Genomic DNA, 13,600 nt, shown 5'->3' with positions numbered 1-13,600 from the left:
TGTTGTTGTGCGTAATTTGAAATTTCCAGGAATAAATTTTAGATTAACTTAATGACCAATAAATTTGATAGCTAGAAGTATGTGCATACATACATACATACATACATATATATTCTGTTACAATATGTATGTATGATAGTGGGGGGGAGGAGTTAAGATGAGTATGTATGTATACACATTTCATATACCATATTGTACATATATATGTACATACATATGTATAATCAAAAGTATGTTATTTATTTGTAATTAACCCAATTCCTACATGCCCACTCTGTCCGCCAAAGAGGTGGCCATTGGGAATTCCACTATAGACAACACGCAGAAGGGCAATGTGTTGTACTCGAGAATTGCTGAGATTGCGAAAGATTTCTCGAAAACAAATAAACAAATTTATGAACAAGCCTTTGCGCGTATATCTATAAAGTTACAATTTTGATTACATTGCCATACTGCATACAGACGCTTTTATGAACTAAAAATTCTTGGAGATTCCCCTTATACACTTCTGTTGCTCATTTATTTAATATACTCCTATGTTTGTGTATATTTATGTACAACAATGCGGCACTTTAGCATCACACTTAACAATAATTGGGGGGAGTACTTTTCTTAATTTAATTCACTTCTTTTGTTTGTGTGGTTGTTGTTGCTTTGTTACCCAGCAAAGCACTGTGTGTGCGCATCCGAGTTTATTGCCATTATTCGCTGATGTTGCCGCTTCTTTTTTTGGGTTGCTGACTCAATAGCAAAAAAATAAAAATAAAAAATAAAAAAGTACTGTCTGCACGCTAATATCTACATAATTATTATTCGTACATACTACATACATATTTACATACATACATACATATGTATGTAAACACCTACATATGCGCTATAAATTTATGAGCATCCGCACAGCTCTCGTGGGTGGTGGCAGTTTTTCTTTTCGGTTTCACTTTTAAATATTAAACGTACAGATTTAGTATATATTATTTTATATTTTTAATTGTCTTTGACTTATCTATGAAATATGTTTGCCATTTTTTTGTGCTTTTCATGAATTGCCTTTCTATTGTTGTTGTTTTTTTTTTTAGATCTGTATGACTTTTATCGGCTGTTGTCGCCAGACAGGAGCCGTTTTAATTTCGTAAATGTCTCTGTGGGGAAAAAGCTAAAGGCGATTTAGCTTAAAAACTTAATTTGAAATATTTTTAAATACTCTACACAAATTTATAGCCAGCAACGAGAACACAACTAAACTGAAGAAACAAATTTAAGAAAATTTTTAAATCAACATTTTATTTTTTATTCGGTGAGCACATATTAATTTAATTTCAAAATTTAAGCTAAACATTTGATTTTCAACTTGTTTTTGAGGTTACATAAGACGAATGTTTTATTTGGTAGTGAAATTTGGTTGGTAATAAAATTGTAAATTATTTTTGATTGAAATGATTGAACTGATTTTTCTGCTGAAAGTTCAGAAAGTCACTAACTTATCAAATTGTCGGTATTTAAACATTTCCATTTTTTTTTCAAATCTAAAATACACTATTAATTATACTAACATTATGAGGGCATTTTATTTTATTAAACGCCTACTTTAGTGTACATATTTTCATATCTGTTTGTGTACACAAGCGTACATGTTTTTCCATACATATTTGCTGTAGGTGCTTGGCTACGCTAGAGTCCATTTAAAATATTATTATTGTCATCATTTACCCACAAAATTGTGGATGGTTTAGAGCTTCTCATATACCCCATGTGCGTTTGTATGTTGTAAGTATATATCTAAATACATATGTATGTAGGTATGCATGGCACGAATATATGTATGCATATGTATGTATATGTACATCCATATGTAATTTCAAAAGCGCTGTTGTTAAACACTTTAGAAAATCTTCGCTAACAAATTGTAATACAAACGAGAAAAAACCTTTTTGAATTTTGCTACTTTATTTGCAGAAAATCAACATCAAGGTCTTATTATTGTTAGCCATATAATGTTGCTTTGTAGACACACATATGTACATATGGTGTGATTATCTACATATATGTATCTATGTATGTACAAACATGCATTCAAATACATATAATAAGTATCTAACAGATACTCACAGCATGTAATTTGACCAACACAATTATTGTGATTCTCCTCCACAAATGGGCAACGCTTAGTGGCACAGCAGCAATAGCAGTAGCAGTGATAGCAACAACAACAACAGCAATGTATGCAATTACTTGCTGCTGTGTGACAACAATAATATTAAGTAAATTATGTTAATCGCATTCGTTTCAATTACAATAAGCGGGCTGAACAAAAAACAAATATATAAAATCAGCAAAAACGAGAAAAGCAGAAAAAAATTTGTTGACTTTGTTTTCTGGTTTGTACACCAGTGCGTATGTGTTTATGGCTGTTGCTTGGTAACGTATAGATTGTTGGTTGGTTTTTTGGGTGAATCTTGTTGCTACGCATAGTACAACGAAATGTTAAGTATTGTTTGTTGTTACTGCTGTTGTGGCAACAAATCAGTCTTTTGCGCACGCGCCGCCTCGATTTGTTATGGTTTGTTTTGGTTGTACAGAAATTGTAGGCAGAAAGATGTGTGTATGAGTTATGCGTTAATACACCTACATGTTTACGAGCATAAGACATACACACATACATAAGTATATGTATATGTAGAGAGACAAGTGTACAAAAAATGGCATATAGATTGGGTCATTTAATAGAAGTAGGCATTTGCTTTGATGTAAACTTTGGACACGCATGATAGTCTTTATATCACTAAATACATATCTATGTACAAACATGTGGCTACATAACGGAAGACACATCTGGTCCATTTAGGTTAATCGTATCATTTGTACGTAAATACATACATACATATATAGTATGTATATGAACATAAAAAACTAGACCTAATTCAAAGGATAAAGCTTACGAAAAAGTCGATGCATTCTTAAAAAAAGAATAACCAAGAAAATGAAATCATACACTGCCGGAAAAGAGTATTGGCATCGCGAATTTTTCATAATAAATGCAACAACTTTTTTTTAAATTTTCTCCGCTAATTTTTTATAAAAAATATGGTTCATACTGCAATAAAATACATAAAAATATTGTTTCTAAAATTTGGAAAAAAACCAGGAAATTTCAATAAATAAAATGATCTACTTTCGATTCTGCCGATCCCAGTTACTCAAGAATAAATGAATCGCTTAAAATAATTTTAGAAGTTCAATCTTCTAAAAAACCTAATTCTTTGAAAAAAAAACTAAACTTACAAAATTTTAAATTTACATATACGTACATGCATATAAATTTGGTTAAATAAAATCTAAAGCTTTTTAAGCTAAACGCTTATTCAAAAATATTAATAAGTACAACATATTTCAAGGAATTTTTCCTATGCATTTTTGGAGCTTTATAGTTAATTTCCACCAAGGCTTAACTGCAGTTTATGCCTTTTGGAAAATGAAGATTACAATTCGAAGGGGATAATTCAACCTATTAGGTAAAAGGAAACGAAAGAAAAGGGCAAAAATTAAATTTCATGGAACTTGCATTTCCTTTCTTTTATTATTACCTTACGTGAGCTCTTAACTGCAGTTAAGCTTCTGGTGGAAATAGGGTATTAAGCTTTCAATGATATTGGGAAACAAACTGGAAAAAAAAAATTTGTTTGATAATATATATTTTGTTTCTTAAAAGTATTTAATGAAGGTCCGCTATGTATGTATAGAACATGTAAAACAAAATAAAAATCGGTTAATTACCCAAGGACATAACAGCATTTTTTCGATATGACAATTTTGATGAATTTCGGTTGGTTCAATGAAGCTCTGTTGAACTGCATCAAATTCGCCATATCGGAAAAATGCTGACTTATTCTCTTGATTTCAAATATATATGTAATAAAATTTAAAATTTTTTGTTGAGATTTTTTGGAATTTATTTTTTGGAGGTTTCTTGAAAAAAATATGCGGCATTATGTGAAGCCATGAGGACCAGAGGAGCTTATCTATAAAAAAAAAAGTTTAGTAATATTAGAAAGAAGGATACATATATAAAAAATAAATGCGGCCTTTTACTAAAAAGTTCATTGCACCTCAGGTGTGTGCCCCAGGCTACTACCGTTTCGATTCTAGTAATGCATTTTAAGGCGTACCTCATCTTTTTTTGAAATGCCAGTTACGCTACTCTGGCCCTCAAGGCCTGATGATGTAAATTTCTTAAACTTTTTTCACCCATTTGTGTTCATTGATTTTTACGATTTTCTTTTTGTTAAGGAATTTTAGCTGAATTTAATTTCTTTTGTTATCAGAATATTATTAAAAGTCTTTATTATCAAAATTTGTGCATGCCAATGTTCCTATAGATTTTGAGCTGTTTTTCTTTGGTAAAAAAACGGGCTTTTAAATTTTTTTTAAAAAATGTTTTAAAAAATACAAAAATAGTTTATAAAGTCCTTAAAAACCATAAGTGACTGCAAAAACACACACACCCACAGAACAGCAACAACAACGCAGCAACCGCAATAAAGTTGATTCTCGTTAATTAATTAATTACTTCATTGAAATTGTAGAATCAGCGAAGCATTTGACTTTGCTTTAGAGTGATTGCGGGCAGAAGGAAAAAACAGCGCAAACAAATAAAAAATTTCACAACAATTAAAAACATAAAAAATGAAAACCAACAGCATGTCAAATTTTTATCGCAATAAAAAGCTTACGGCAATATCTTCATCGAATTAGCAGCATAGAAATACTCTAAAAATGCAGCTAGCGTGGCATGTTAGGCATAAAAAGATGCACGTATAAATGCATACTTATATACACATGTACGTACGTATGTGCATACATAGAGACATAAAAACTTTGCACGAGCATGCCATGCTGCACGCTTGCGTGTCCGTCCGCTGCACCTCGTTGCCATCAACTAATTAATTCCAAACTAAACCAAATACTTCAACAGCAATAACAACAACAAATATGAAACTGCATATGCAAGTACATACATACATATGTACATGTACATACGTACATATAAATCTATAAAAAAATGTGTGTTGAAGCCATAAAAAAAAACTTTTTTAAAAATAATAATTGTTTCGAAAATCAGCAAAGCAACTGCAGTTATTCAAGTGTGCTCGAAAATAAAGTTATTAGAGTAAAAAAAAAAACAAAAAATCATATCAAATAACAAAGATGTGCAAAAAGTGTACCTAGTATGCAATGCAAAAACTTTAATTATTACAAATATTGTTTTGTTGTAATTTTTGCTGCTTAAATGTTGCAACGCGATTTTGCACTTAAAAAATGAATGGGCTCTTGCGTTTCGTTAGTTTTCCACACTTGACGGCACTCACGCGCACATAATGCTGTGAGTGCAAAAATAGCTTTGATTCGAGTGTTGCGCGTGTGTAAATGCGAAATAGTTTAGTGCAAATAATTATTAAATCATGAAATAAAAAATTAAAAAAATTAAAATTTTTTAAACTTAAAATACATATGTATTTCATTCTTGTTCTGATGGATAATATTTCCACAAATTTGAAAAATTAAGATTGGAAGAATCAACCAACCCCAACAAATAACAGAGAGTTATTGATTGAACGATCCAGCTCTAACTGCGAGATGTTCGTGAATATGTTTATATACTGTAAGCTCTGGAGCTCCAGAGACTCTCACTCATCCATTCACTCCGTAGAGGCAGTGTGTAGGGATCTGTATCTTCTGGCATCAAGTCAAAGTTGCAAAAATTGCCGAGTGGAACGATGTCGGAGCAGACTGCAGCTGTCTTATTGGACATGTCTACCGGCATATACAAATGTATATCGTTAAGCACTACAGTAGGTGTGGTCCGGAGAGCACCATTGATTCCAGTAGGTATTCTTGATACTGCCAGCAGTGTCAATGAAAATAAACAAAATGCTACAAAGGCTGCTCTTTTTACGTTTTCAGCAGACAGATTGGGAAATTTGGGATTTTCAGGTTTTCTATTGAAATTAAGAAAATTTAGCAACAATACAAAAATAGCTACAGTATAAATAGTTTTTATAACTAGGTGCCTTTTTTGTTAAAAATATTTAGAAAACACAGCATTCAAACTTTTTCAAACTCAAATTAAAAGCGACCTCTTTGCACCCATCGGTCGTAAAGGGTTAACATTTTTTGTTTTTGCAAAAATCTGGGAAACCAACTGCCAATCAATAAAAAGTTTAAATAATAAATTTTTTTTGTCACAAAAACTGACCAAATTACCCATAGTGCAAAGGGGAGAAATCGTGCTATAGTTAGGTAGTTCATATCTCAGAGTAAATAAGACCAGCTCCTTCATTCCAAGAAAATAATCCATAAGTTTTCATGTTCCTCAAAGGTTTATACTTTAAATTCTGAAAAAGAAATTTTATAGTTTAACAAAAAACGAAAAACCAACATTCAAGTTCTGATTTTCTCTACGCAAAAAAAGCTAATCAGCGCCAGAAGCGCGTACGCATATTTTCTAAATTTTTCCTTGTCCCGCTTACTGCAAGCGCACACCCGTTTACCTCAATGCAATCAAAACCAAGCGAAATCTTGCTTGCAATTCTATTCCGTGACCTTCGCCTAACTGCGTGCCACATATGCATGTACATAAGTGCATATATGTGTGTAAGCCACCAAACAGCAATTGAACAACTGTAATGATAATTGAATGCACCAATTGTAGATATAGCAATTCTGGTTGTTGCTGCAAATTCAAATTAGCTGCACGTACGAGTATCTACGAGAGTAAGCAACTTCCTGCTACATACTTATGTATGCGAGTGTATGCACCTGTGTATGTATTTACAAATGCAGGCATGTGCACACATAAATGCAAAAATTGTGCTATAAATGGCAGAAATGGTTACCGCTAAGCAGTTGCACGTACATACTCGTATATGCATACATACATTTGTACATACATACATACATTTAGGCGAAAAGCCGCTGCATTTACCGGCGGCGCCGCCTTTGGCCATTCTTATTATACTATGCATAGTTGTTGTTGCCTTAATGAGGCGGCCAAACGAACGGTGGTCACTTAGCTACGAGCAATCTAGCCATATGTGTATGTATGTATGTAGATATGCATGGGTCGATCAATGCCAAATCGACCAATGATTGGAAAGGACTATTTTTGATTCGGATTTTGGTCAGAACTTTTCTTTTATCATATAACGTACATAGTTATAAACAAAAGAAACAAAAAATTTCAAAAGTTAAAAATTTAAAAATTTCCCGGATTTTGGAAAAAATATTATAGTTACAAAAAGGGTTCTGATCTCGTTTTAAAGATGGCATTGGGAGCTATATAATAACTGTAATTAATAAAAAAAAAAGAAAAAAAATTACCGAATTTTGAAATTAAAAAAATAGTAAAAGCAAAAACGTATAAATTTTTTTGGCTAAATGTTTTAACACAATGCCTCCAACTGATCTTAAAAGATCCTGAAGTTTTCAAGAAAGTGTGTTTTTAAGAAACAAATTTTTGAGCTTTAAATAACAAAATTAGCAAACTTTAAATAAAAAAATCATATTAAATACATATTGTTTTAAATAACTTTATGCAGAACTCTAAAAAATTCTTTTTTCAACTTTCAAAAATTGATGGCTCTAAAAAAATATCTTGAAAATTTCAGGACCTTTTAAGAACAGTAGGAGATATTGTATAAGATGTAAAAAACTGAGCCAAACGTTTTCATATTTTTTTGCTTTTATGATTTTTTTTTGATATGAAAACTCTTAAAATTTTTTGCTTTTTGATTCTTAATATATGTATTTGTATATGTAAACCAAATATCACCTAAAAAACGACGCCAGAACCATTTTTGTAACTATGTACATATAAGAGTTTTTGACATGTTCAAAAATATAGAACTTTCATAAATTTTGACATTGTACCATTCGTTTTTTTAATAAATTTAAGTTAAATAAAAATTGTTCGGCATAACTTTGTGCAGATCTAAAAAAAAATTTGTTTTTGAGTAAGATATATTGTATAAAAAATGAAGCTAAAAATTTTTATAAGTTTTTACTTAAAATTTTTTTTTTTTAATTTCAGCCTGCATTTTTATTTTATTTTTTTTTTTTTTGATTTTGTTGATATACATTCTAACACTTCAGAGAAAAAAGTTTGAAATTTGGGTGAAATTTTTTTGCATTTATTCGTAGTTTTGTACAAAGTTTTAAACTTGAGTTTATATGGGTTTTTTAGAGAATGAACTGTATTTTAATTGAAAATTTCTATATGTAAATAAATAAACATGGCTGGATGATTTTCAAATGGGCGTGCTATTGATACGATTGTGTGTTTATGTAGAGCAAATATCATCTAAAAACGTGACCATAACCATTTCTGTAACATACGACTTTTTGAGGGCTACAAAGATTTCGATTTTTTCATAACTTTCTTTCTTTAATCATTCAAAATCATTGGTCGATTTGACAAGGATTGACCCATAAGTATGTACGGAAATTAATACATATGTACATACATACGTATAAGTATGTTTGTATATTCGCGAAAGCAGTCCAATTGACATTAGCCGAGTATTAGCGCAGAAATCGCCTGCGATTTACATACATATGTATGCATGCATCTACTTATGTGTGTGTGTGTTTTCATTATCTGCCCCGGCTGTGAGAATTAACATTTTCATTATGTTTATTATTGCTTTGCGTTTTTTTTTCTATACTAAATTATTTACATTTTCCGCGCGTTACCAATTTGTTTTTGTGCACTCGCTCGCATGCACATACACAAATAACACCCATTCACTTGCATACTATATGTATTTACAAATATTGGCGGAAAAACATAATCGTATACAACATTGGCCACTTTTGTAAAAGTCAATAAACGCATAATCGCTATTGCAGTCGCCGCCGTTACCATCAACGCTGCTGCCATCATCATTGTGCTCAGTTGGGTCGATTGGTTGAATTCATTTGCATTCACATTCTTATTTGTGGCGCTCTTCTTCTTCTTCTTCTGCTTCTTCTACTTCTTGTTGCACGATGCAACTCAACTGGCAAATATTGCCGCTGCTCATAAACACATTTGTGACTGCTTTGTGAGATTGCTTGCATACATATGTACATACCTACAGACATATGTACATATTTTTATAGCAATAAGAATTTGCGTGTAGGCAGCAAAAACAGCTCGCTGCTTGCTTGTCCCCTCTTCTGCGGCGAATATTTGTGCGCATTTTTTTTTATTGCCTACACTTGCTATAACGCGCTTTATCGAATGTCAACTAAGCAGGTGGGTTGGCTAGCTACGTACATAGCTGGTGCACAAGCAAATCGGCATGCAGCAGCGGCCGTTGGCGTTGCCAATTGCGCGCTTAATGTGCAACACTTTTGATTGCTCATCAACACAAGCGGTTCCCGGCTCTGTCATTAAGGGCAACTTTACATGCAACAAAGTAATGTTAAAATATCAAAAAAAGGGGGAAATGCATTTCTTTTAATTGTGTATGCAGTTAAGGTGAAATCTGGATGCTTAGAAAGAAATTAGTACCAATGTATTTTTTTTGGTTTTAAAAAATGGGACCACATTTTCAAAGCTCTCGGCTTCATCGAAATCCGTTTGAGGCAACAAATGGGATTTGAACCTAAGGATTGTACTTATATATATATATATAGTCCAGCAACTATGTATATCCCAATAAGATCATACCAAGGAACTGAACCAAAGCAAACCCCGCACGAAATTCCCCAGTCGCAGTAACCGAATTTGAGGAGTGAGCTGGTACTAAGACCGAGATTGCAGGTGAACATATTTTCTCAGATGGCAAGGTATAGCATTTCAGTCTTCCGCCTTTTCCTCGGTTTGGTCGCAACTTGTCGAGAACTGTAGCGGGTCGTTAGCCTCAATTTATGTTCAGTTCGAAACTACCTTTAAATGTACCCTAGGGCAGGTGAACAAATATGGGAAATAGACAGCGGCTCGGCACATTGGTGCACTTGGACGCCTTGCGCTCAGGTAAATCAAAAGCATAATTAACAAAATTAAACAGGGGAGCTAAGAAAAAAATTTTAAAGTTTTAAAATTTGTTAGGGGTATTCCTTTAAACTGGGAAAAGGCTTGAATGCCTCCAAAGTCTTGAAATATTGTATGAATTGTAAAAATTGTACTAAATATTTTTCTAGTTTCCATTTTCACAGTAATTTGAGGTACGGAAAATCGGCCAATGAATTATGCCAATTAAAAAAGGTATTTAATTAGACAGGTGCAAATTTTCTTACTTAAAATTTTTTTATAAAAATTTAAATTTTTTCTTTATTAAAAATTACAACTAACAGTTTGTGGCTATTCGCACAGGAATCTGAAATTTAATATTTTGTAAAGTTCAAAATTATCTGGTAACATAAATAAAAAAGAAATATAAATATTCCGATGAATTGATATCAGATCAGAGCAAATACTTTTTAGCTGTCTTCGAAAGCGCATGAAATTAAATGTTTTTAAAATTAGGATTTTCTGCGGGATCGTTCCCTGACTCGAGCTACATTTAAAATAAGAAAAAGTTTTACTATCAGCGCTCGTCCCTCGGCAGCCAATGACAAACCTCCGAGTGCATTTGTGACTTGAAAAAAGCTTCTAATAAAACTATTCGCCGTTCGGAGGCCGCGTAAAGTTGCAGGTCCCTGCATTTCTTTTTTATATTACGGTGCATAATACAAATTGGAGGAGAAGCTCAGCCAAAGAATAAGCGAATGTGTAAGCGCCAAATATATATTTTTTTATATGTTAGTAGGTATATAATTTTTAAATTAAAATTTTCTCAAACATTTTTTTTTTGTAAAAATTTTATGTTTTCGGCAGGGTACGAAAATAAACTGTACAAAACAATTCCCATTTGCTCATCGATCATCATATCATTTGTGGTTTTGTACAGTTTTGAACATAGTCAGAAACAAATTGTAAGATTCACTGTCATTTTCCCCAACGAGAAACGTTTGCAACATTTTTTTTTTATTCATTGCAGCCATTCGTTTTTTGTATTTAGTTATTGCATATATGTACATACATACATATATTTTTCTCTGCACGATTCATTTCGTTTGTTGTTTCGTATGTAACTACTACCTACTGTAGTGTACTATCGCCAAAGTGAACTCAGCCGCTTTGTTTTCGTATTGTACCGAACTGTTAAAGTAATAAACGAAACGAAATAGTAACGTACAATATAGTTTATTTTCGTACACTGGTTTTCGGGAGGTAAAATTTAAAATTTTTTAATTATTTGTCTTATAGAATAATAGAAAATTTTCAAATCCTAGCTTAAGTCATAACAAAAGCTTTTTCGCTCATTTGGAAGCAGCATATGAAATTTTAATGTTTTTAAAATGTCGATTTTCTACATTTGTATAAAATTCTGAATGAAAATTCAAAAGTTTATTATAATATATTTAGTACAATTTATGGTTTAAAGTTAGTCGAATCTCAGTAAAAAGCCTAGCTAACCGGCTTTAGCTGTTTTCAAGGAAGGGAATTTCTTATTTTTGATCGCAAAGTTGCTCCTTCATCCGTTATTAGAGGATAGGAAAAAGAAAAAATTTAAAAATATTTTTTTACGATTATTTTATTTTAGTATGTATTAAATTTTCTTTTTATTAAGCTGGAGGCTGTTATTAATGTAATATTTTTTGTGGAAAACGACAATAGTTTAAAATAATATTTTTGACTATGATTAGCCCAAAAAAAGCAAAATAATTTTTTTATTAAAAAAAAAAGGTTTGACATTAGAAGTTTGCGCAATTAATAGTTTCTGAAATACCTAATTATGTATTTAGTTTGTCGCTTAAATTTTTATGTAATTTTGGAAAGAAAAAATCTTTAAGTTTCTATGTCGCAGATTATAATCGCCTGTTAAAATTTTTCTGTATTATATCAGCTCAATATTGTTTTGCATTAAATTCAAACTCACCTAATTATTTAAAGAAGTTATCTGCCTTCTGCTTGCTGTAATCCAAAGTGTGCTTTTTGCCAACTTTCATTCGCTCGAATGTATTTGGATATATTTTTCTCAAATTGGTTTATTTTTCACCACTGCTGTTAATTTTAGAGCGCTTCCTTACACTTATTTGTTTTGTTTTTTTTTCTTTTTATCGGAAGCAGCCTTTTTATTATTTCTCACTCCGAAGTTTCTTTACAATACTTTTTCGACACTTCCTTTTTAGTTCTGGCAACACAATAGCTTACTGCTTGCCTTATTTTTAATTTTTTTTTCGTTGCACTTTTACGCTGACGCTGCCGTTGCCACACAATGCACTCTCAAGTCCTTTGCTGAATAGTGTTTCTTCTGGGTTTTTGTTTATGTTTTTGTTGCCAAGCAATTATTTTAGATTGCGTGCCTCAGAGCTTCCGTTGCTGCTGTTGAATGCACACCGTTGCCGCTGCCCACCCCAACTTGCTGGCGCATAATTCAAAATTCATGAAAAAGACGGCAATTAAAGTATTCACAAAATTTCATTTCTCACTTTTTTTTGTGTGCAATAATTTTGTTACTATTGTTGTTGCTCTTTTGTGAATTTGTTCGCTTTCATTTGCTGGCAGAATTCGTTTCTGCTTTTTAAAGCTTTTTTGCTAATATTTCAGTTAGTTTATTTGCACTTTTAAATAAATTTTTCAATACATACAAACGCTAGCTAGCGTATTTATTCACGTGGCTTTGTCATTATTAGCTTTGTTATTTTTAATTCTGATTTGATATTCTTCTTTGAACGGGATATTTATATTTTCTTTCAGAATTTTGTATTTTTTTGTTTTTTTTTCTTCAGAATTTTCGTAGGCGTAGTGAAAGGGAAATCGTTGAGTAAATGTTGTTGTTGTGCGTTTGAGTGAACTAATTGCTCCAAAATTTTTAGTTAAATTTATTTTACTTTTATTTTACGTTATTTCGCGCTAATGCATTTTTTTGTTGTTGTTTTTGATGAAATTTCGTACGCTCACACAAAATTTTGAGTAATTTCATTTGGCTACACACCACCAATCAACCAATCCGTTTATAAATAATACATAAATCCACTACGTAAACTCGCTCGCGTTCCGCACGCAACTGTTTGTGAATTTCATGTTGCCGGCCCTCAAATACCAAATCGAAATCCAACTGTCTAGTATTGGATGGTTGCTTGGTTGCTTGGTTGGTGGTTCTCTGTTTCTGCCTCTGTTCGGTTGGTTAGCTGGCTGGCTGATCGGACGTCCAATTCGGCGCGTTCGAGCGCGATTCATACAGAATTTCTTTTGTATCTTATAGCTACTTTGCCAAAGGTAAAACAGCTGAGCGTTCCATACATGTTGGCCGTAGATGGTTTTTTTTCGATTCTGCTTTTGCTTTGGATTCCGATATGTCGCTGGCTACTGCACCTTGCTTGCTTCCGCCGACCCATCTGTGAACGTCGTCGCTTCATACCTTTGCATTGCATGCAATGCACTTTATGAACTAATACCTATGTAAATACATATGTGTGCGCGCGCGTGTGTGTGTGTGTTTTTTTTTTGCTGCTTCGCTTGCATACTCAAGTGTTTGTACCATATCCGTTTACATGTTTTGGGATACTTTAA

At 32.3% G+C, this 13,600-nt stretch overlaps 1 protein-coding gene across 1 annotated transcript in view; it reads right to left on the bottom strand.

Annotated features, from left to right (window-relative positions):
* LOC118747340 (protein rhomboid-like) overlaps positions 1 to 13,164 on the bottom strand; it is a 32,715-nt gene extending 19,551 nt beyond the window's left edge. Inside the window, exon 1 of the mRNA XM_036481385.1 lies at positions 11,964 to 13,164. The gene's annotated coding sequence lies outside the window, so the exon portion shown is untranslated. The remainder of the gene's footprint in view (positions 1 to 11,963) is intronic.
* Positions 13,165 to 13,600: the final 436 nt, after the last annotated feature.

The sequence above is a fragment of the Rhagoletis pomonella genome, unplaced genomic scaffold (assembly GCF_013731165.1).
Source record: "Rhagoletis pomonella isolate Grant_MI unplaced genomic scaffold, Rhpom_1.0 Rhpom_scaffold_00011, whole genome shotgun sequence".
In the NCBI taxonomy this organism is placed as follows: Eukaryota; Metazoa; Arthropoda; class Insecta; order Diptera; family Tephritidae; genus Rhagoletis; species Rhagoletis pomonella.
Note: the sequence above shows the minus strand (reverse complement) of the source record. Positions and strands in the feature narration are given on the sequence as shown.